Genomic DNA, 21127 nt, shown 5'->3' on the forward strand with positions numbered 1-21127 from the left:
TCTTCAGCTTGAGAAAGATTTGGAGAACCCCGAGAGTTTTTTGAGTCATCACCCACATCCTCACTACTATGTCTTGAGAGCCTGTCCGATGCCATTTTGCACAAGTTACTTGGCATTTGTTATTTTATTTCACCCTCTCCGCAAGCTTGCAAAGCAGGCGGTGGCCTCCTCGTGTCTGAGTCACACGCTTTTACAGGCAAGTGACAGACACACGCTCTCAGAAGCTCGCAGAAAGCAAGTGAAGGAAAGACCCAAACCCAGGGCTCCAATTCTGAAAGGACACCCGTCACCTTCTCTCCTCTTGGCTTCCGTGTTCACTTTGGCTTGCGCTCCGCAGAAGTGGTCACTTCACGTGCTTTGCACGAAAGCGGGGGCCGTGCTTTTTCACTGCAATAGTCCCAGCAGTAGAACAATGCCTTGCACGTGGAAGGCACTCAGAATACATCTCCTGAATGAGTGGATGGGATGAAAACACAGTATGGATTTTTCTAAGTCCCTAACTCTCTGTGCATACCAAAGACACTGTGGCAGTTGCTCATGTACAGTGCATCACAGTGAGCACTGAGCAAGCAGATTGCCATACACTAGCCTCTCTCCAGCCAGCCTGCAGAATGGCCTCCATTAATAGATCATTACTCCTTCTTTCTCACTTTTAGCTGAGTTATTCCAAATATATTTGTACCTGACACATGTGAACCAAGAGGGAAAACAAGACCAGAACGTTCTCTTTCTGTGAAGTATATGGGCATGTGTATACATAAGGCTGCCCTTGACTTTGGGTTGGAGTGAAGTCACTGCCATTTTTTTAGGAGAAATCCCTCTTAGCTATAGTGAACCAAATTATTTCATCACGCTTATATAGTTTTGTCTCAGAAAGAAGCACCCTCCCATAGGCTGGGCACTAAAGAGAGTCCTCAACCTCAGATCTCCAAACACAAAATGAAATGTTTGGGCAAAAGGTTCAAGTAATCTGGTTCATTCCAGACTTCCCATTGCTACCCTCACACCCACCCTTGGGCTTAGCAACTGTCAGTATTTCTTCACTACTTGGGACCAAATCCAATGTGTTTGCCTCTAGCGGGGATCCCAGAAGATGCTGTATGTCTCCTACGTCAGTCTCAGGAAGCAGTCCGATATTGGTACCTAGGAAAATACAACGCCCTTGTATACAAGGAAACAATAAACAAATGATGCAAAGTATTGATGTTGTTTGATACAGACTTTATTAAAATTTATAATGTAGGTAGTAAAAAGGTGAACGTATAAAGCCACACTGCCCAATAGCTGCTTTCATTTCCAGCTGTCACATTAAAAAAAAAAAAATGGGGGAGGGCACCTGGGTGGCTCAGTTGGTTAGGTGTCCAACTCTTGATTTCGGCTCAGGTGTTGATCTCACAGTTGGTGAGTTTGAGCCCCGCATCGGGCTCTCTGCTATCAACATGGAGCCCACTTCGGATCCTCTGTGTCTCTCTCTCTCTCTGCCCCTCCCCTGCTCTTGCTCTCTCTCTCTCTCTCTCTGTCTCTCAAAAATAAAAATAAACATTTTAAAAAATTCTTGAAAAAGTAAAAAGAACTTGGTGAAATTAACTTTAATATATATTTTGTAAAACCGAATATATCCAAAACATGATCAACATGGAATGAATATAAACATTGTTTGGTTTTTTTTTTTTTCATTTTCAAATTATTTATTCAGGTCAGCCTGAAAATTCCAAATGGCCTTCAGAATACTTCTTAAAGTAACGTTTCCCCATGTTTTACGTTTGTTGTGTTTTTTTTTTAAATGTTTGTTTTTGAGAGAGAGAGCATGCGTAAGCAGGGGAGGGCAGAGAGAGAGAGGGAGACACAGAATCTGAAGCAGGCTCCAGGCTCTGAGCTATCAGCACAGGACCCGACACGGGGCCTGAACCCACAAACTGTGAGATTGTGACCTGAGCCGAAGTCAGACACTTAACCGGCTGAGCCACCCAGGTGCCCCTACATTTACTGTTTCTTTAATTGAAACATAGTTGCTGTACAATATTATATCACTGTCAGGCGTGAAACGTAGTGATTTGACATTTATATACATTACAAAAGGACCACCACGTTAGATCTGGTAACCATCTGTCACCGTGCACAGTTATTAAAATATCACTGGCTGTTTCCCCTCTGCTGTGCATCTCTGTGACTTACTGATTTTCTAACTGAAAATTTGTATATCCTCCTCCCGTTCTTCTCGCCCCCTCCCTCCCCTCTGGCAGCCACCAGTGGTTCTCTGTATTTACGAGTCAGGGGGCATCTGGGGGGTTCAGTTGGTGGAGCATCCGACTCTTGATCCCCAGCTTGGGTCTTGCTCTGAGCGTTACGAGTTCGAGCCCTGCCCTTGGGTCCGTGCTGGGCGTTCATGTGTTCTTTTAGATTCCACATATTAAGTGAAATCCCATGGCATGTGTCTTTATTAAATGTACCTCAAATACTTGAGATAGTTTTCAAGATCGTTTTTTTTTTTCATACTAAATCTTCAAAAGTCATTAAGAATTCTGTGGCGTGCAAATGTATGTTACATCCATTTGGAGGCTAAATTTTGAAAGGCTTCATGTCCAATCTATGGTCCCACAAAACAATACGGTTAGCTACCAGGAAAATCTTTTATACCTCTTCGGTTCTGAAGTTTAAATTCAAGTTACAGGCAGCTAAAAATTCAGTGGCATTAGTCACATCTCAAGTGCTCAATAGCCACGTGTGGCTGTGACCGCCACATTGGGCAACAAAGTCTGAGGCGACTTGGGGAGGGAGGAAGCTGTTTTAGATACAGAAATCAGGACGATGTTGTGCAAAGATGACACTGGGGCAGAGACACGCGCAGAACGAGAGAGGGAGTCCGCCGAGATGTGAGGGAACAGCATTCCGGGAAAACAGAAACACGAACGCGTAGGTCCCGGAAGCGGGATTGTCAATCTCCCAACGCATGTGTGACCTTCAGCGTCTTGACCTGGGGAGTCTCTCCACGTGTTCTACGGATGACACATGATGCAGTGTCTCTCCAGTGCTTAGGGCGGCAAGTTCCCCAATTATGCCCAGTTTCCTGTTTCCATTGTTCATTAGAACAAAATATGAGGTTCGTCTCCACGATTAGAAAGAAGTAAAAGGAGGGACGCCTGGGGGGCTCAGTCAGTTGAGCGTCCGACTTTGGCTAAGGTCATGCTCTCCCGGGCTGTGAGTTCGAGCCCCGCGTCAGGCTCTGTGCTGACAGCTCAGAGCCTGGAGCCTGCATCAGATTCTGCGTCTCCCCTCTCTCTCTCTGCCCCCCAGCTCACACTCTGTCTCTCTCTCTCTCAAAAATAAAGAGAGGAACTTTTTTTGTTGTTTTTTTAACAAAAAGAAATTACAAGAATAAAATTTCTGGGTCATATCTGGCAGCAAAGCACTGCGTGCCCTCACCCCACCCTTGTCCTTGAGAAAGGTTCACGGTGGCCATCTGCATTTAGCTAATCTCAGTGTTATTTTCTCTCGGCGGGTTTCTGGACAGCTAACACCTTTGACAACGATATCAGAAGTAGGTTTCCAAACAGCACTATCCAGAGCCCATTCAGAGAAATCTGAGCAAATGGATTAAAGCCTTCCTTATCTTTGCTTTTTCTTAGGCAAGTTAGACCGAGGTGTGTAAGTAAGCAGCTGAGTAATCTCAGCCAGGGACAAAAAGTCTAGGGGGGACCAAACAGCCAAGAGCTGAAAGGCCTCCCTGTTCAGGGAGCTCACAGGGCTTAGGAGAGAAATCAGGGAACAGATTCTGTATTCACACTTTTGTATCCCTGTGCAAGAAGCAAAATACTCAAATGTGCAGTATCCCTGCAGTGAATTAGGTCGAAAGGTTTAAGATGACAAAAACAGATTTTGTTAGGGTGATTAGTTGAAAGGTTTTGGGTTGTTTTTTTTTTTTTTCCTTTTTTTTTTTTGAGAGACAGAGACAGAGAATGAGCAGGGGAGGAACAGAGAGAGAGGGAGACACAGAATCCAAAGCAGGCTCCGGGCTCCGAGCTGTCAGCACAGAGCCCATCACGGGTGTCGAACCCACGAAGCGTGAGATCATGACCTGAGCCGAAATCAGACGCTTCACCGACTGAGCCCCCCAGGCGCCCCAAAAGGGTTTTTTGTTTCTTTCATTAAAGTTGTCGTTAATGATTAATAGTAATTAAAAGTTGTAACACAACGAAAAGCTGCCCAACATCACTCATCATCAGGAAATTGCAAATCGAAAGCACAGTGAGACATCACCACACGCGTGGCCGAATGGCTGTCATCAAAAATGACAAGCAATTAACACGTGTTGGTGAGGATGCGGAGGAAAGGGAGCCCTCGTGAGCTATTAGCGAGAATGCAAACTGGTGCGGCCACCGTGGGAAGCAGTATGGAGGGTCCTCAGGAAATGAGAAGTATAAATACTACGTGATCCAACAATCCCCACTCTGGGCATGTATCCAGAGGGGATGAAATCACGATCTCAGAGAGATACCTGCACTCGCCTGTTCACAGCAGCAAGACCAACGCTGTGTCATTTCACTTCCATGTGGAATCTGAAAAAGCCGAACCCCTAGAAGTAGAGTGAAGTAAGGGCCAGGGGGTGGGAGAAAGAAGGTACTGGACCAAAGGTACAAACTTCCAGTTGGAAGGTGAGTCAGCTCTGGGGATCTCCTGTGCAGCATGGGGATTACGGTTAACAATTCTGGGTTATATCCTTAGCAGTTGCCAAGAGAGAGTTGCTTAAATGTCCTCACCGCTAATGCTGTGGCCGTAACAATTTTGTAATATATGTGTCCCAAATCAGTATGCAGTTTACCTTAAACTTACACAGTGTTTTATATATATATATATATATATATATATATATATATATATATACACACACACACACATATGTATGTATTTAAATATATATAATATCTAAAAAATATATAAATATATTTGTACATTATAAATATATATACGTATATAAATATATGTTTATATACACATATATACACGTGTTTATATATACATGTTTATATACACATATATATTTATATGTATATTTATATTATATACATATATATGTATATTTATATTATATACATATATATGTATATTTATATTATATACATACTATATACATATATATGTATATAAATATATGTATATAAACATATTATATACGTATAAATATATGTGTATACACATATATTTATATACGTATATAAATATATGTGTGTATATAAATATGTGTGTATATAAATAAATATGTGTGTGTGTGTGTGTGTGTGTGTGTGTGTGAGTGTGTGAGAGAGAGAATGACATCTCAATGAAGCTATGGGGAACACTGCAAAACAAAAAAACTTGCCACTTTCCATTTAAATTTACTCCTGTCCAGTTTTTGCAGCTCTGTTGGCTTTGAGGAGGATAAATCCACACAGATGCTGAGCTCAGGCTTGACTCCCCACACCTCCCCTGAAATCAAGTCCCTTGAGCATGAGTGCTCCTATCTTGTTCACTAGGTACAACCCCAAAGCCTCATACAGAAGAAATGCTCTGAGAACATTCTTTGAACACGGAAGAGACAATGTCATGTACGAAGTCATTGCCCAGGTTATAGGACAGAAGGAATGCAGAGAACAGGAAGTGTGTGCCTCAGCGGGGGGAAAGGGGGGTGTACGGGGTCTCAGAAAATGTGACCCCAGGTGCGCCTGGGTGGCCCAGTCGGTTAAGCATCCGACTTGTGATTTCAGCTCACGCCATGATGTCGTGGTCTGTGAGTTCGAGCCCCACGTCAGGCTCTGCGCTGGCCACGTGGAGCCTGCCTGGGATTCTGTCTCCCTCCCTCTCTCTCTGCCCCTCCCCTGCTTGAGCTCTCCCTCTTTCTCTCAAAATAAGTGAACATTTTTTTAAAAAATTTAAAAAGGAAAAAGAAAATGTGGCCCCAAAAGCATTTCTGGAGTCAGCTGAGGAAGGAGGGTCCAGGAGTGTGAAAAGTACATCACGTAGCTCTAGGTTTTTATGTCCAGGGACGCAAGAGACTAGGGGTGCGATAGCACCTGCTCTCAGAGGTTCAGGGCACTTTGATCAGCACGTGTGTCCTCCTGAGGTTTGGAAGGTGCGGTAAATCAGGCGCTAGACTCCACCCCGTGCCCTTATCGACCATCGAACGCTAGAGGTGAGCCCGTGACCCTTGTCACCCAGACAAGCCACTGTGGTGCTTGTCTCCTCACAGCCTCGCCTCCTCTCTGCCCTCAGGGGAGAGTCCAGAGAAAGGTGGGAAGCAAGTGATTTCTCCTGACCCTCCAGCCCTCCTCTGGACTCCCAGAAGTGTTGTCAGGAAGAAGGAGAGCAGACTTCCCTTGCCCCTTCAGAAGGATGATTGCAACTGAGTCTGAAGGAGAACGTCCAACCGTCAGAGCGAAACAGGCTGCCTCCCCAAGGGAGGTCGAGGGACCACATCGGTGGCATCATCGAGGGAAATCTCCACTGGAGATTGAGCTTGAACTTGATGACCTACCTCTCTAATAATAGCACACCTCCGTGAGCACAGCCAGCACCCACGGCCCACGCCAGCGGACCCGGAGCAGGTGCTCTCATTACCCCATTCCAACCTCTGAGCTGAATCAGGACTACAGAGGCAGGTGGCCCTTTTATCCCCTGGAAGCAGGGTGCCCCTACGATCTATCACACAAACTAGGACACTCTTACAAATGAAAGGGGACGGTAACAACGTGGCCTGACAGGGCAGATCGGGAGCTGTGGTGCTGTAAGTAGAGGGCGCCATTAACAAAAAGGCGTGGACTCTTGGTGGGAGCCATAATACTGAACCACAGTGTTCATTAATGGCCTAACAATCTGCCTGGTGTGGGGAGCCTGGGTGGCTCTGTCGGTTGAGTGTCTGACTTCGGCTCAGGTCATGATCTCACAGTTCGTGGGTTCAAGCTCCGCGTGGGGCTCTGTGCTGACAGCTCGGAGCCTGGAGCCTGCTTCCGATTCTGTGTCTCCCCCTTTCTCTGCCCCTCCCCTGCTTGTGCTCTGTCTCTGTCTCTCAAAAATAAATAAATGTTAAAATTTGTTTTAAATCTACCCGGTGCTATTAAAGACTGAGAATCTTCAATGAACCTAGCAGTAAATATAGCAATGTGATGTGTCATATAAAGACACTTAGGCTGGTAACTCTGGGGGGGACGGGTTATGATTCAAGGGGACTCCTCAGGTCTGGAGAGAGAAACACTAAGGAAAGGACAGTAGGAGGAGACATGTTTCACGTTGCATTTCCATAGATTTTTTTTTCACATTTCTCCTTTTATTTTTATGTATTCATTCATTTGTTTATTTACTTATTTATTTAAATTCAAGCCTACAGTGTAGTATGGTTTCAGGAGTAGAACCCAGTGGTTCATTACTTACAACACCCAGTGCTCATCCCAACAAGTGCCCTCTTTAATGCCCATCCCCCATTTAGCCCATCCCCCACCCACCTCCCCTCCAGGAGCCCTCACTTCGTTCTCTGTTTTTTAACAGTCTTTTATGGTTTACCTCCCTCTCTGTTTTTATCTTATTCTTCCTTCCACAGATACTTTTTTTTTTTAACATTTATTTATTTTTGAGAGACAGAGAGAGGCAGAGCATGAGCAGGGGAGGAGGAGGAGAGAGAGCGAGAGATACAGAATCTGAAGCAGGCTCCAGGCTCCTAGCTGTTTGTTAGCACAGAGCCCGACGTGGGGCTCGAACCCACGAACCACGAGACCATGACCCGAGCTGAAGTCGGACGCTCAACCGACCGAGCCACCCAGGCACCCCCCTATAGATACTTTTAAACACCCTTAAAGTAAGACTAAAAAAAGCTTCAACCACTTATGCCAAATTATATGATTTTTTTTCTTTTGTTTGCAGCAGTTTGGGGGTGTCTGGAATAGAATTTGGGGGGAGCAAAATCTCCCTGCCGCATCCAACCGTGCTGGCATTGCCACGTTTTACAACCATGCAAACCTCGGGTCCTCATCCATAAAGCCAGCCCCGAGACCTCTGCCCCCAGGACTCCATCCAGCTTGGCCCTCTGAGACTTCACACTACTGCTGAACTTGGACATCAGGCCAAGCCCCGCAGACCCACCAGGGTGATTCACTTAAAAGGGTTAGCAAATAACCATGACTTAGTAATGCATCAGTGTGCACACCTAGGAGTCATGTCTGTCCAAACAGCTTTATGATCGTCTGCTCTCTCACTCTTTTCCACCGGCTTCCTATTTTTCTCCCCTCTCCAGGGCTCCTAAAGACTCACACTGGAATAGCTTGCAAATTCCCGTCTTTTCTGATTGGGCCCCTTGAATGGGGCCGTCACAGTGTCTTCACAAATGGCATTTCCATTAACATTTTCTATTTCTGTCCACTCGGGGCACCTAAAGATTTCCCACCAAGATTTACATTGACTATTTTAAGAAAGTGCTTTTAAAAAGCCAACGCGTTGGCTAAGTTTAAATCTGACTTTCTCAAGGGATGCTTAAAAGAAATATACTAGGGTTTTTTTTTTTTTCAAGAACCTTTGTAAGTTCAAAATAACATTCCAAAAGGAGTCACTAGAAAAACATTCAGGGTAAGAGGGAAAATTTTTCTTTTTTTTTTTTTGCAGACCTGGCTACAGCTTAATGTTTGTTCTCTGTTTTTTTTTTTTAATTTTTTTTTTCAACGTTTATTTATTTTTGGGACAGAGAGAGACAGAGCATGAACGGGCGAGGGGCAGAGAGAGAGGGAGACACAGAATCGGAAACAGGCTCCAGGCTCTGAGCCATCAGCCCAGAGCCCGACGCGGGGCTCAAACTCACAGACCGCGAGATCGTGACCTAGCTGAAGTCTGACGCTTAACCGACTGCGCCACCCAGGCGCCCCCTCTCTGTTTGTTTTTTGACACAGAAAAGTCAAATAGCTGTAAGAGTCAGATAATAACTGGGAAAAAAAAATGGGTTGTGCTTCTCACATCCAGAATATTTACAAAAGAGGGAGGAGTCAATCCATTGAATGTCGAGATCCATTATTCAGTAGGCCAGGTAGAAAGAGAAGATTTTTGACAAATGGTGGATCAAAGGCAGAGCTTTGGAGATTCTCTTAGATCTTACAGTAGCAACGTCGCAGCCATATTTGAACTGTGCCAACTGGAACTTTCCATCGGGCTAATGACCCACGACCTTCTGATGTCATTGCCTTGTGGAATGCCTGATATGCTCTGACAGCTGCCAGTCAGGAAGATAAACCACGGATGATTACTTCAACAAAAAACATAGAGCTGAAGGGATTGTCTCCCTAGGCATAGGGACAGATCTCTGCTGGCAGAGGAGGGCGAATGATGTCTCAGGGAGAATCGGGTTTTGCTGATAAAACTAAAAAAACCCTCATCCTAGTGGCCAGGGGGCCAGGGGGAGGCTTACAGCTGGTGGGGCAGCACCACAATGTCATCAGGGACCTAGACCTTGATGGTTTCCTCTGCCACTTTGAGCGTATGGCTTCTAGTCTCCAGATTCACCTCATGGTCCTAGAGAGCTGCCAGGCTACCATCCATTACAACTGCATCCCAAGTAGGAGGAGAGAGAAAGTGGGGGAAGTGTGGTCCTTCTCTTTTGGACGATGTCCCAGGAATCCTAGATGACACTTCCATTCTGTCTCGTCGGCCAGAGTGTGGTCACGTGGCAATTATCAGCCACAACAGAGGCTGAGAGTTGGGTGCCCAGGGGTCTCTTTCATATATCGAGCCTACAGTGTGCCTTTTCTTATCTTCCAGTGGCAGCAGCTCGTCTAAAGTCAGCGTTGTAGCCTGGAAAAGGCTGGATGAGCATTTGCTCACCACTGGACATAAAAAATAATCTGCATGTTTGAAAAGGATGCGCTGAACTCGTGACCTGTAATAAACGGTTAGTGCTTAGTCTTTAAAATGCAGGTAAGAGTCTTCTCCTGTGCTTTTTCCAGAAATGAATAAGCCAAAAAAGCCCATGGTACAGTCTCATAATGATGTGGAGTCTTCAAGTGACTTTTTCTTTAAGGTTTTATTTTATTGTTAAGGAATCTCCACACCCAACGTGGGGCTCGAACTCACAACCCGAGATCAAGAGTCACACACTCCACCGACCGAGCCAGCCAGGTGCCCCTCTTTCAGTTTTTAATACATGATACTCAAAAGGGTTCTTTCACACCAAAATCTATAATGATGAAAATGAAGGAGTTATTTGGGAATAAGTGTGTCCATTATTTATATACTCTGGAAGGAAATGCATGCTGGCCACAAAACCATTGACTGAAGCCACTGTCAACAACAAACTCTAATAATATGGCCCTGGTAGGGTTTTTTAAGTGTTTTTTTTTCTCTCCCCCCAGCTTTATCGAGGTATAATTGATGAACAAAATAGTGAGATATTTAATGTATACAATGTGATCATTTGAAAAAAAAAACAAAAAAAACAATGTGATCATTTGATAGACGTGTATGTTGTGAAAGGGATTCACCCCATCCAGTTAAGTAACACATCCCTCTCATTTATTTATGATTTGTTGGTGAGAACATATAAGTTCTAATCTCTTAGCAATTTTCAGCGGTGCAATACAACATTATCAACACAGTCATCATGTTATACATTAAATTCTCCTATCTTATTTATCTTACAACCATCTCTCCCTACTTCCCCCCTCCCCATCCCTGACCACTTTATAAGCCTCTGTTTCTGAACTCAACTTTTTTGGGGTTTTGTTTTGAGACTCTTCCTACTTCGCACTCCCCCCAGTACGCAGATTCTTTTTTTTAATGTTTCTTTTTGAGAGAGAACACAAGCTTTATTTTTGAGAGAGAGAGAGAACACAAGTGGGGAAGGGACAGAGAGAGAGAGAGAGAGAGAAACAGAATCCGAAGCAGGCTCCAGGCTCTGAGCTGTCAGCACAGAGCCTGACGCAGGGCTCGAACTCATGAACCCTGAGCTGAAGTCAGATGCTTAACCGACTGAGCCACCCAGGAGCCCCTCCAGTAGGCAGATTCTTGATGTCCTGGAAGGAAAGTGTCTTCATCTTGGGTTTTTCCACCTCCTCTTCCTCACCCTTATGCCCAGAGGCACATAACCTGATGTGGATAAATAGGTTCAGAAACCTCTGGAAACTGCATGTCAACTTGTGTGTACTTGCATATTTGCAGTGGGAGCAGGACGCTCAGCAGATTCTCAAAAAGGTCTGTGCTCCTTAAAACTGCTGCCCTGGTGGTTTGTGCTTCAGCAATGCAGACACCCACCCCCAGGCCACACACACAGGGTTATCTTGTGCCTCCAGGTCTACCAGGGGACAAGGAGAGAAGGCGTCCCGGGTAGAGAGAAGCACTGCGAATCTGGTAAACTCCTGCTTTGCTTCAATATTTCGGCACAAAACCTGTCTTCTCTGTAAAACTGACTCCTCCAAGCAGATGGGGGGTTTCTTTGTTCAGCTTAAGCTGCCTGCACCTTGGTGCATCATACTGCATTGTCACTGCTTGCCTGTGTTGTGATTGACTTTTCATATACGTATCACCTATGACCACAACTGGCACATTCCAGTGAGTTTCCAGTGAGTGGGCATATGGATGATGGACGTATGTATGGATGGATGGATGGACGGACAGATGGATGGATAGATGGATGAAGGATAGATAGATGGATGATGGATGGATGGATGGATGGATGGGTGGATGGATAGACGGACAGACCAAAGGATAGATGAACCTTCTCTTCTCATTGCCGCTTCAGCATTAGCCACAGATCCATTCTCTTCCCTATCAGATCAATCATTTCCCTAACTCAGGGCTAATATTAATAGCAATGCCTGAAACTGCTGAAGGTTTAGGCTTTAAAATACACAATCCTGGGGCGCCTGGGTGGCTCAGTCAGTTAAGCGTCCAACGTCAGCTCGGGTCACGATCTCACAGTTTGTGGGTTCGAGCCCTGCGTCAGGCTCTGTGCTGACAGACTTCAGATTCTGTGTCTCCCTCTCTCTCTCTGCCCCTCCCCTGCTGGCACTTTGTCTCACTCTCAAAAATAAATAAAAACATTAAAAAAATTTTTTTTAAATACACAATCCTGATTTATTGAACTTCGGTCCACCCGTTTCTGTTTTCTCCGGACGAATCCTAGAGCCGCAGCGATATTCTTTAAATGGGCTCCGTTCCGCTCCTTAACCAATAGTATCTTCTTTTTGACGGGGACTGCTTCGTAACTCTGCTTTTTTGCAGAAGGAAAAGGAGCTTCCGGGCTCTGGCGGATCTGAATGTAGCACCATTTTTCACAAGTTGTTTTCGCTTTAGCAACTTTACGTGGCTCTCTGTCAATCGCCAGTCCTCACCCTCGACAGTAACTGGATTTTTTTAAAAAATGGTCTATTTGGTTCCTTCCTGGGGTTTGACTGCATTTTAAGTTTGCGGTGCTGAGTGGCATGTTTTAGATGTGCTTGCCCCCGGGAGCTGATGAACTTTGCCTTCCACGTCGACAAACCACGAAAGAAGAACCGGGAGAGGCAAGAGTTACTGTCTGGCGAGCCCAGAGTCTGCCTCTGCCTGGAGCGGCGTTTTGGATACAACTCATTATTTGTGGAAATGGTGTGTTCCACAGGCAAAAATAGCTTTTTAAAAAAAGAACCAATCTGTACCCTCCTGAAGTCATGTCAAAATGGATGCAGGGTTTCTCATGGAAAGGAAAACCATTTTATTATGGCCTGAAGGGTCCTCGTGTACTGGGCCTTGCCACATGAAGCCTAGTCTAGGAGGCTTTAGGGTCCAGAACAAGCGAATAGAGGCTTAATGATGAGGTAATGAGAGCAGAGGTCACGGGTGGGAAACAAGTTTTCTATTTGCAGCCACACAGCCGTGGGAAAGTCTCACCCAGAGACCATCAACTAACGAAAAAAAAAAAACCATTGAAAACGGAGAAGAATGTGGGAACTTTCCCTTACCTGATCTTAAGCACAGAGGGACACCGGACTTTAAATAATAAAATCAAACCGTAGAGGTCAGCTTCATATGAGAATCAGCAAAGGGAAACACAAAGAGGAGGGGAAAAAGAGGGGAGGGACGCGGAGAAGAGGGAGCTTTTGTAATTGTTTTAATCACTGGCCTATATTGTTACTCTCCGCAAAGACATGAAGCACAGATAGGTTGAGTCACCTGCCTAAAGTCAACACAGCTAGCTGGGAGAGGAGCCGGGATTTGAACCCCAGCAGCCAGGCTCCAGGGTCTGCCATGATGGGGGTGTGAAGGAGGGCTTGGGAAAGCTGAGTGTTCCAGCTCTGACCCCCATACTGCAGACTGACTATTTGTATCCCTTCAGGATTCATGTGTTGACAGCTGACTCCTGATGGGAGGCCGGGCCTTGGGGTGGTCAGGTCACGAGGGCAGAGCCCGCACAAATGGCCTCAGTGCCTGCAGAAAGGAGGGTCCTTCCGCCATGTCAGGACACAGTGAGAAGGCGATTCAGATATGGAATCTTCCAGTGCCTTGATCTGGGACTTCACAGCCTCCAGAACTGTGAGAAATAAGTCTCTGTTGTGTCTAAGCCCCTCAGTCTATACAGTGTTCTGTTTATAGCAGCCAGACGGGGCTGAGAGCCCACAGAGCACCCATTCTGAGTCCCCTTCCGAGTCCCATTCCTACTCCCCTTCCGAGTCGAGCTGCCCACACTCCACTCACACCACTGGCTCTTGGTAGAGCACCTCTGAATGCCCAGCTCAGCTCATCGCCCCTCACCCAGGGATGAGCCCGGCCTAACCCTCCCAACCTATGTGACCTGGTGTCCTGTCCCTGGGGGGCCTGGTGCCCCATGTCCAATAGGAACATCCAGGAGTTCTCTGCCCACACCTGCCGTCAACACACCTGGCCTGGCGCTTTGATCAGTTCACGTCCACGTTCCTGTCCTAAGCCGATGGAGTCCCTGGCGGGATGTAGCGAGAGAAACACATCCCGACTTGGATCTCGGCACTTAGGGTTCAACAGAAACCAGCGCTGAGAGAACGTGTTGAAGATCAACGGAAACGCAGCTAGTCCTCAGTGAGGACGTGCACAGTGGGGTCAGAGGCCGATGCTGAATGGACTCCGTTCCGATCCCATCGCTGTCGAAACCTAGAAGTTTCGGCCAAGCCGGTAAACCCTGCGGGACGAACACTCCAGCCTCAGTAGCGGCTGGATGTCTGCAGGTGGAAACAGCACACAGTGACTTCTTGACTAGATGGAGGGATGTTTCCAACCTGAACATCTGCCTTGAGGAGACTCGACTGTATTGGGAAAATGTTGTTTTGTAGATGATACACTGTAAATCACTTCTCTGCCCGAAAAGTTCTAATCTAATCACAGGCTTTGCCTCTGGTTCGGAAGACGCGGTCAGGGAGAGGCCTGGGTTTGAGTTAAGCTGTGCTGAGGAATGGAGTGGATACAATGATGGAACATCCGGACCTCCCCAGCTCCTGGGAGCATTGGGGGCCGGTGGGATCTCAGCTGCATATCATTCAGGCATTTGCTCCCGGCCGAACAGAATTGCCCATGGTTTCATATGCTCCCAAGGGGCCCGTGTGTTCACTGCCTGCTCCTTGGAGACAGGGGGGATGAAAAGGCCTCTCAAGGCAGGACAGCTTTGGAGGAGCACCCCCATTCCAGAGCAGGCTGGGGTTCAGGACCAGGAGTAAAGAGAGGAAGCCTTGGTTCGTCTCGGGTACCATATTTAAGGGGGTGCCAAAGATCTCAGGAATCAGGGTGTATACGATTTCAATGCGCCGTTTTCCTTACATAATGCAAAAAACATCCATGATAGTTAGCAAAATTGCAAACCCAGGCTGACCTCAACAGGGCCAGGATTAGGGTGAGGAGACTAAAGTTAAGTCCTACAGGTGCACGGTGAAATTCAGACTTCGTTCAAACTTTGTGTATCGTGGATTATTCTTTTTAATACTAGCTTAAAGCTATTTAAACGCTGTCTTAAAACCTTACGTATCTTGTCTGCTGAGTTTTCTGGCACCCCTTACATATTACCCCCAGGCAAGACTTCGCCACCTTGGTCCCCGGCTGGGGTCTGCTGGTCCCACGTCAGGGTAGCTGCCCCCTGCCCCCATGCTGCCTGCTTTCCTCACTCCCTGTAAGATTTGGGGCGCCTGGGTGGCTCAGTCGGTTAAGCGGCCGACTTCAGCTCAGGTCACGATCTCATGGTCCATGGGTTCGAGCCCCGCATCGGGCTCTGGGCTGATGGCTCAGAGCCTGGAGCCTGCTTCCGATTCTGTGTCTCCCTCTCTCTCTGCCCCTCCCCCGTTCATGCTCTGTCTCTCTGTGTCTCAAAAATAAATAAAACGTTAAAAAAAATTTTAAAAAAAACAAAGATTTATTCCTAAGCCACACCCAGTAAGCCTCCTATATCCACGCCTCACGATGTCTAGGTCGGTTTCCTGGGGAACCTTACTGAGAATGAGGAGACAGCTCGGTAGCATAGAAAACTTATATGGTGGGCAAACCCAAGTTCGAGGCTCAGCCCCACAATTCACTGAAAGTGTGGTCCCAGGCAAGGCAAGCTGTTTTCCTCCAGGGCAAAATGAGAACAACGATGCCTGTCCTCCATCTCATCCTGGAGCACTGTGAGGAGTACACGAGCTGATGTAGGCAAGGAATTTCGTTCCTCGTCTGGCAGATAACAGGTGTTTGGGAAACGGGACTCCCCCTCCCTGGTTTCATCCTCACCGGCCCTTAAGCAGGCTGAAGAGATCATCAACATGACCCAGTGCAACAAGACTGAAAACTTCGGCAAAGGGATGACAGCGTCTCACTCTCTGTGTGTGTGTGTGTGTGTGTGTGTGTGTGTGTGTGTGTGTTTGCCAAACGAGCCTGGGTGCATCCTTCTCCAGCTAAATCAACACGCTTCATCCTTTTGGCTGCTGGTAATCTGACCCAGTGCTTCCTGGTGGGATCCTAACGTGTGAGGTCTTGCTTCTTAGTCGTCTCGAAATATCTGTGATTAGGGACCATTAGGGACTGGGGTGCCTGCCATTCTCTTTACGGCCGAGGAGGAAGTCCCCATGTGCCACTATCAGGGGCGAGACGGCATCTGTCAGCCGCCACAAATCCGCAGGCTCATTCAGACCCAACGCCAATCTTGCGGACTTTATCTCCGTTCCCCCAAATGCCTCAGACTGTTTGCTTCTCGCTGATAGGGGAATCTGGAATCTCATTTTCTCAATGGCCAGATGATTCCTAAATAGCAAGAAACTGAGATAGGTGTTACGGAGTGTCAAGGAAATCAGGAAAACCAAACAGAGGATACAGCCCCCTCTTTGAAGGAGCTTCCAGCCTTCCAGTAGGGGAGAGAGAGTAAACAGACGTGAGACCAGCAAAATCCATAACCGTCTCCCCACATGCTGCCTGGCAGAACCCTTCAGGAGGCTCATGTGACGCCTCCGCCCAGCTCTCCTGCACCAGCCCCTCCCTCCACCCCAGACAGAAGTCACTTCTTTCTATTTCTGTAGCTAATTGCAACACTATCACAGTAGCATATTAGCGTATACAAGAACACACACGTAAAAGCATCTTGAAATGCTATTCCCGTCTCTAGAAGCTTTACTTCAAATGTGATTGGCTACACCTACTCTTGTGCATCTTTTTGTCTCGTCCATGGTATTTGTGCAACATGGGTGCTCAGTAGATGCTGGCAAAGGAATGGTACCTCTAGGAAAGGCCAGAAACCCCGAGTGAAGAAAGGAAGAACCTGTTTCCAGGAGAGGTGATTTTTTTTTTTCTGAGACGGTTTTTTTTTTTAATGTTTATTTATTTTGACAGAGAGTGAGCAGGGGAGGGGGAAAGAGAGAGGGGTGGGGGGTAGACACAGAATCCCAAGCAGGCTCCGCACTGTCAGTGTGCAGCTGGACGTGGGCCTTGAACCCACAGACCATGAGATCATGACCTGAGCTGACATCAAGAGTCACGCTTAACCAACTGAGCCACCCAGGTGCCCCTCTGAGACACTAACATGTTCCTCTGGAGTCAGAGTTACAAACCGAAGCTCTAAGGGCCACATTCAGCCTCCGTACACATTTACTGGGCTGGCAGGGCGTTGCGAGGTTTGAAATCTAAATTGCTAGCAGACCCATCCCCAACATTTGCCATCCTTCCTTGTCTGTCCTCTAGGCCTGGGACAGATACCTGGTTCCCAGGGCCATCTGACTTCTCCTGCTCTGCAATAGCCTGTCCACAGCTGCTTCCGTCTCTGGAGGTAGACCTGTCTGGCCAAAACACCTGGAGCCTTAAGTTAACTTTTCCTTAATTTCTCAGCCCTGTCCCTAAACGTAAGTAGGGTAAACACTCCTCGTTCCGAGCCAAAACCAGAGCTGGGGAGACCAGGGAGGTAGCCGTGATGGAATGCAGACCAGAAAACAATGCTGGTTTGTTGGTTTGTTTGTTTTTTTCCTGTGAATCCTGACAGCCACCTTGCGATGAGTTCTTTATCCCCATTTTACAGATGAACAAGCTGAGGCTCAGAGAGGCTATACACTTGCCCAAAGCTACAAAGCTGGGAAGTAGCAGAGACACGTTTCAGAGCCACATCTGCATGGAGCCCCCACCCCTAATCTTATCCCACTTGGAGCTGCCAGGGAGAGAGGCAGCCCCAGGGCAATGGGGCATCCTCCATTAACAAGGGCAGAGTTGGGGAGGAGGGCGACGCGTGTTCTGAGCAGCACGGGGCTTTGCATGCAAGTAATTCCTGTTTATCTGCAGTAAGGCAGGCCCGTCATGTGCAGATAATCCAAAAATAGTTTCTAATTTTTCTTGGGATAAATATAAATTTTTTTGGCAACAGACACCCCCTTCAAAGCGTGTTTTGATTAGAGTTACACGAAAAGGGGTTCTTATTCTCTGAGGATTTGCCAACTCACGGGCGAAAGGGAATTGAGAAGCATGCCAGCCGCTTTCTCTCCTGCCCACCAGCAAGTCTGTGGACAAGACGCACAGCTGTCCATGAAAGGCCACCGGGTGGAAGGAGGTCATGGGGGCTGCGTGTCTGCCACTCTTGAACAGGAAACCCAACTCAACCTTCCTCACTTCGCAGACGTTTCTTAGGAAACAAAGATCTGGTTGGGAAGCATCTTGGCCAAGGTCACAAGGCAAGTTTGCACAGAATTGGAACTTAGAATGTAGAGCCCTTGGCTTTTCAGTACTAGCCCTCCTCCCTGATCCTAACGTTGGACTGCTCCAGAGTGAGGAATGACCAGGAATTGGGGTAAAGAGGTGTCTGTCTGCATACGGTTCAAAGTATGGGCCCAAAATAGGAGGGGCAGAAAATGGCGGGTGGGCAATGCTCTGTTCTAGACCCGGAAACCAGACTTCCTTGAATACCCTACTTCTGAAAAGTAATGAGCCACTTGGAGGCAACAGTGAGGCAGTTTCAGTAGTGTGGACGGGGCTGAAACTTGGAGTCCAACAGACCTATCTGATTTGGGGCACAAAACCTATCCTGGCTTTCCCTCAACTACAAAATTCAGTTACCATGAGAACTCCCAGGAGTGCCTGGCGGTCTTGAGGGTTCATGTAGCCCCTTGTGGGTGCATCTGGCTTCTGTCAAGTGATTTATTGATTAAATTTAGTGATTTACTGGTGAGTCACTTTTCCTTCATCCAAACATCTCCAGTAGATGAAAGGGAAGTTAATAAATTGTCCCACAAAAGAAAAACAACATGTATCCTCTCTGTCCCTCAGACTCCAAACCCATGCTCTTCTGTGCCACCATTAGATGGTGATGGCAGAAGTGGTGACAGAGATGGACAGGGGACATGGGGAGAGGAAGGAGCAGGAAGTGAAGCCACCCTCAACCATTGTTTTCTGAGTTCACATGCTCTAGTAGACCAACGTTGACCAAAGTCATCCAAGGCAAACAGGAGGACCATTGTGACTGGAAGCGTTAAACCAATGGGTGCCATGTTTCTGTCTCCACGATGGGATCTGAGAAAGCCAGGAGTTGACCATCAACGTAGTCTTAACTCTCAATTACTTGATCTAAGTTGATTCTCAGGAATAACCCAGGAACTGGTCAGAAAGGATTCAGTAATCCCATTTGGCAGATAAGCAAATTGACATTCAAAGAAGTTAAATGATTTCTCCAAGCAAACAGGGCATGTATGATAGAACTGCTGTTCTAACCTCTGGTGGACTGGAAGGGGCTGTTCACTCACCTCATAACTGCTTGAGGACAGTGTCTCTCATTTATCTTTGTGTCCTCAGTGCTTAGCGGACAATAGGCAAGCATTTGTTGAGGGAATGGGTTTCCTATATATCATGCTACTTGCGTATATTTGAAGAATCCACTATAACGAATCCCCACGCCTTGTCATCTCAGTAGCGGAAAATCTCTGTGTCTAGAAACTGAGCCAAGGATAAGTCAGTGTGACAAGTCTTTTTTTAGCCATATTAAAGAGGTTTAGTACAAATGTTCTTACCTAATCATAATTCCTCAATCATTTACAAAGTTATTATTTGCCCACTTTCTAAATATAATCAAGAGGCCTGAATTCTCTAATTTCCTATGGGAAATGGAAGTAACATAGCATCACCCGATGACATAATTTCGATGTATTTAGGTACAACAGAACGAGAAGCTGAGTGAACCGGGCATGTCTTTGTAATTAACATTGCCAACTTTGGGGTTTTATCTGGAGCCCCCCAGTTTCGTAGTCCTGTAAAATATCATATTTTGGAAAAAGGAAGTTCCCTTCAGGGGAGAAAAAAAAAAAGTCCTGTGTTTCTTATTTCAAGATAACTCTGCCCTCCAACATCTCTGAACTCATTGCCTCTGGTCTTTGGCTTGCATTCTTGCCTATGTATGATGCGTCCCCCTGTCCATTCACTTTCTTGCCAGACCGTCTATGTAGACAAGAACTCTAAAGCCAAGTGTAGGAAGACAAGAGGACGGGAGATGTCAGTAGTTTCGCGCTATGAAGGAGCACTGACCTGACCCCTGAGTCTGAACTCTTTGACATCACCCACTCAACATGGAAGCTGATAAGTAGGAAGCAGCTGCATGCCATGATTCTGTGCCATGCTGTTAGGTTTTAGAGGTGGCATTCCAGTGAGGAAGAAGGCAGGGGGGAATAGGAGATAGTATAGATTATCAGAGGGAGTGTCTGAGTTTGCTGGGGCTGTTACAACAAACTATGATAGGCCAGGGGGCTGAAACAACAGACATTTACTCTCTCACAGTTCTGGACGCCAGAAATCTAAGATTCAGGTGGCCACAGGGTTGGTTTCTTCTGAGGCCTCTCTCCTTGGCTTGTAGGTGGCCACCTTCTCCCTGTGTCTCCACTTGGTCTTCCCTTTGTGCATATATGCCCCTGGTGTCTCTCTGCATGTCCTAATCTCTTCTTTTTATACATACATTTTTTCTTTAATTTTAGGTAGCACACATGCACAAGTAGGGGAGGGGGCAGAAGGAGAGAGCTAGAGAGAGAGAGAGAGGGAGAGAGAATCTTAAGCAAGCTCACACTCAGTGCATATCCTGATGGAGGGCTTGATCCCATGACCCTGGGAGCATGACCTGAGCCAAAATCAAGAGTCAGACGCTCAACCAACTGAACCACCCAGGTGCCCCCTAACCTTCTCTTGTTTTTTTTAAATTTTTTAATGTTTATTTTTGAGAGAGAGAGACAGACAGACAGACAGAGTCGGGGGAGGGGCAAAGAGAGAGGGAGACACAGAACCCGAAGCAGGCTCCAGGCTCTGAGTGGTCAGCACAGAGCCCAACATGGGGCTCAAAACCACGAACTGTGAGTTCATGACCTGAGCCGAAGTCAGACGCTCAACCTACTGGGCCACCCAGCTGCCCCCTAACCTCCTGTTCTTACAAGGACACCAGCTGGTTGGATTAGGGCCCACTACATCAACCTTGTTTGATTTAATCACCTTCTCCAAAGACCATCACATTCTGAAGTACTGAGAGTTAGGCTTTAACATGTGAATCTTGAGAGAATACAGTTTAGCCCATAACAGGGGGATGTGTACATACACCAAAGTCAGGCTTCATCTTCACCAATTTTTTCAAGGCAGATTTAGACATTGGACCCAGGAAAACGAAAAACAAAATATGTTTTCTAAGAGCATTGTACACTGGTAAATGTGTAACAACTGT

At 46.7% G+C, this 21127-nt stretch overlaps 1 long non-coding RNA gene across 2 annotated transcripts in view; it reads left to right on the forward strand.

Moving 5' to 3' along the window:
* Window positions 1–21127, forward strand: part of LOC113595927 (uncharacterized) — an 88907-nt gene that overhangs the window by 55883 nt on the left and 11897 nt on the right. Inside the window, exons 2-3 of one of the 2 annotated variants that reach the window (XR_008293972.1) lie at window positions 9766–9921; window positions 12223–15109. This is a non-coding gene — a long non-coding RNA (uncharacterized LOC113595927). Of the gene's footprint in view, window positions 1–9765; window positions 9922–12222; window positions 15110–21127 lie in introns of those variants that run through there. The other variant, XR_003416599.2, reaches the window with a different exon arrangement.

This window comes from Acinonyx jubatus, chromosome E1 (genome assembly GCF_027475565.1).
Source record: "Acinonyx jubatus isolate Ajub_Pintada_27869175 chromosome E1, VMU_Ajub_asm_v1.0, whole genome shotgun sequence".
Classification (NCBI taxonomy): Eukaryota; Metazoa; Chordata; class Mammalia; order Carnivora; family Felidae; genus Acinonyx; species Acinonyx jubatus.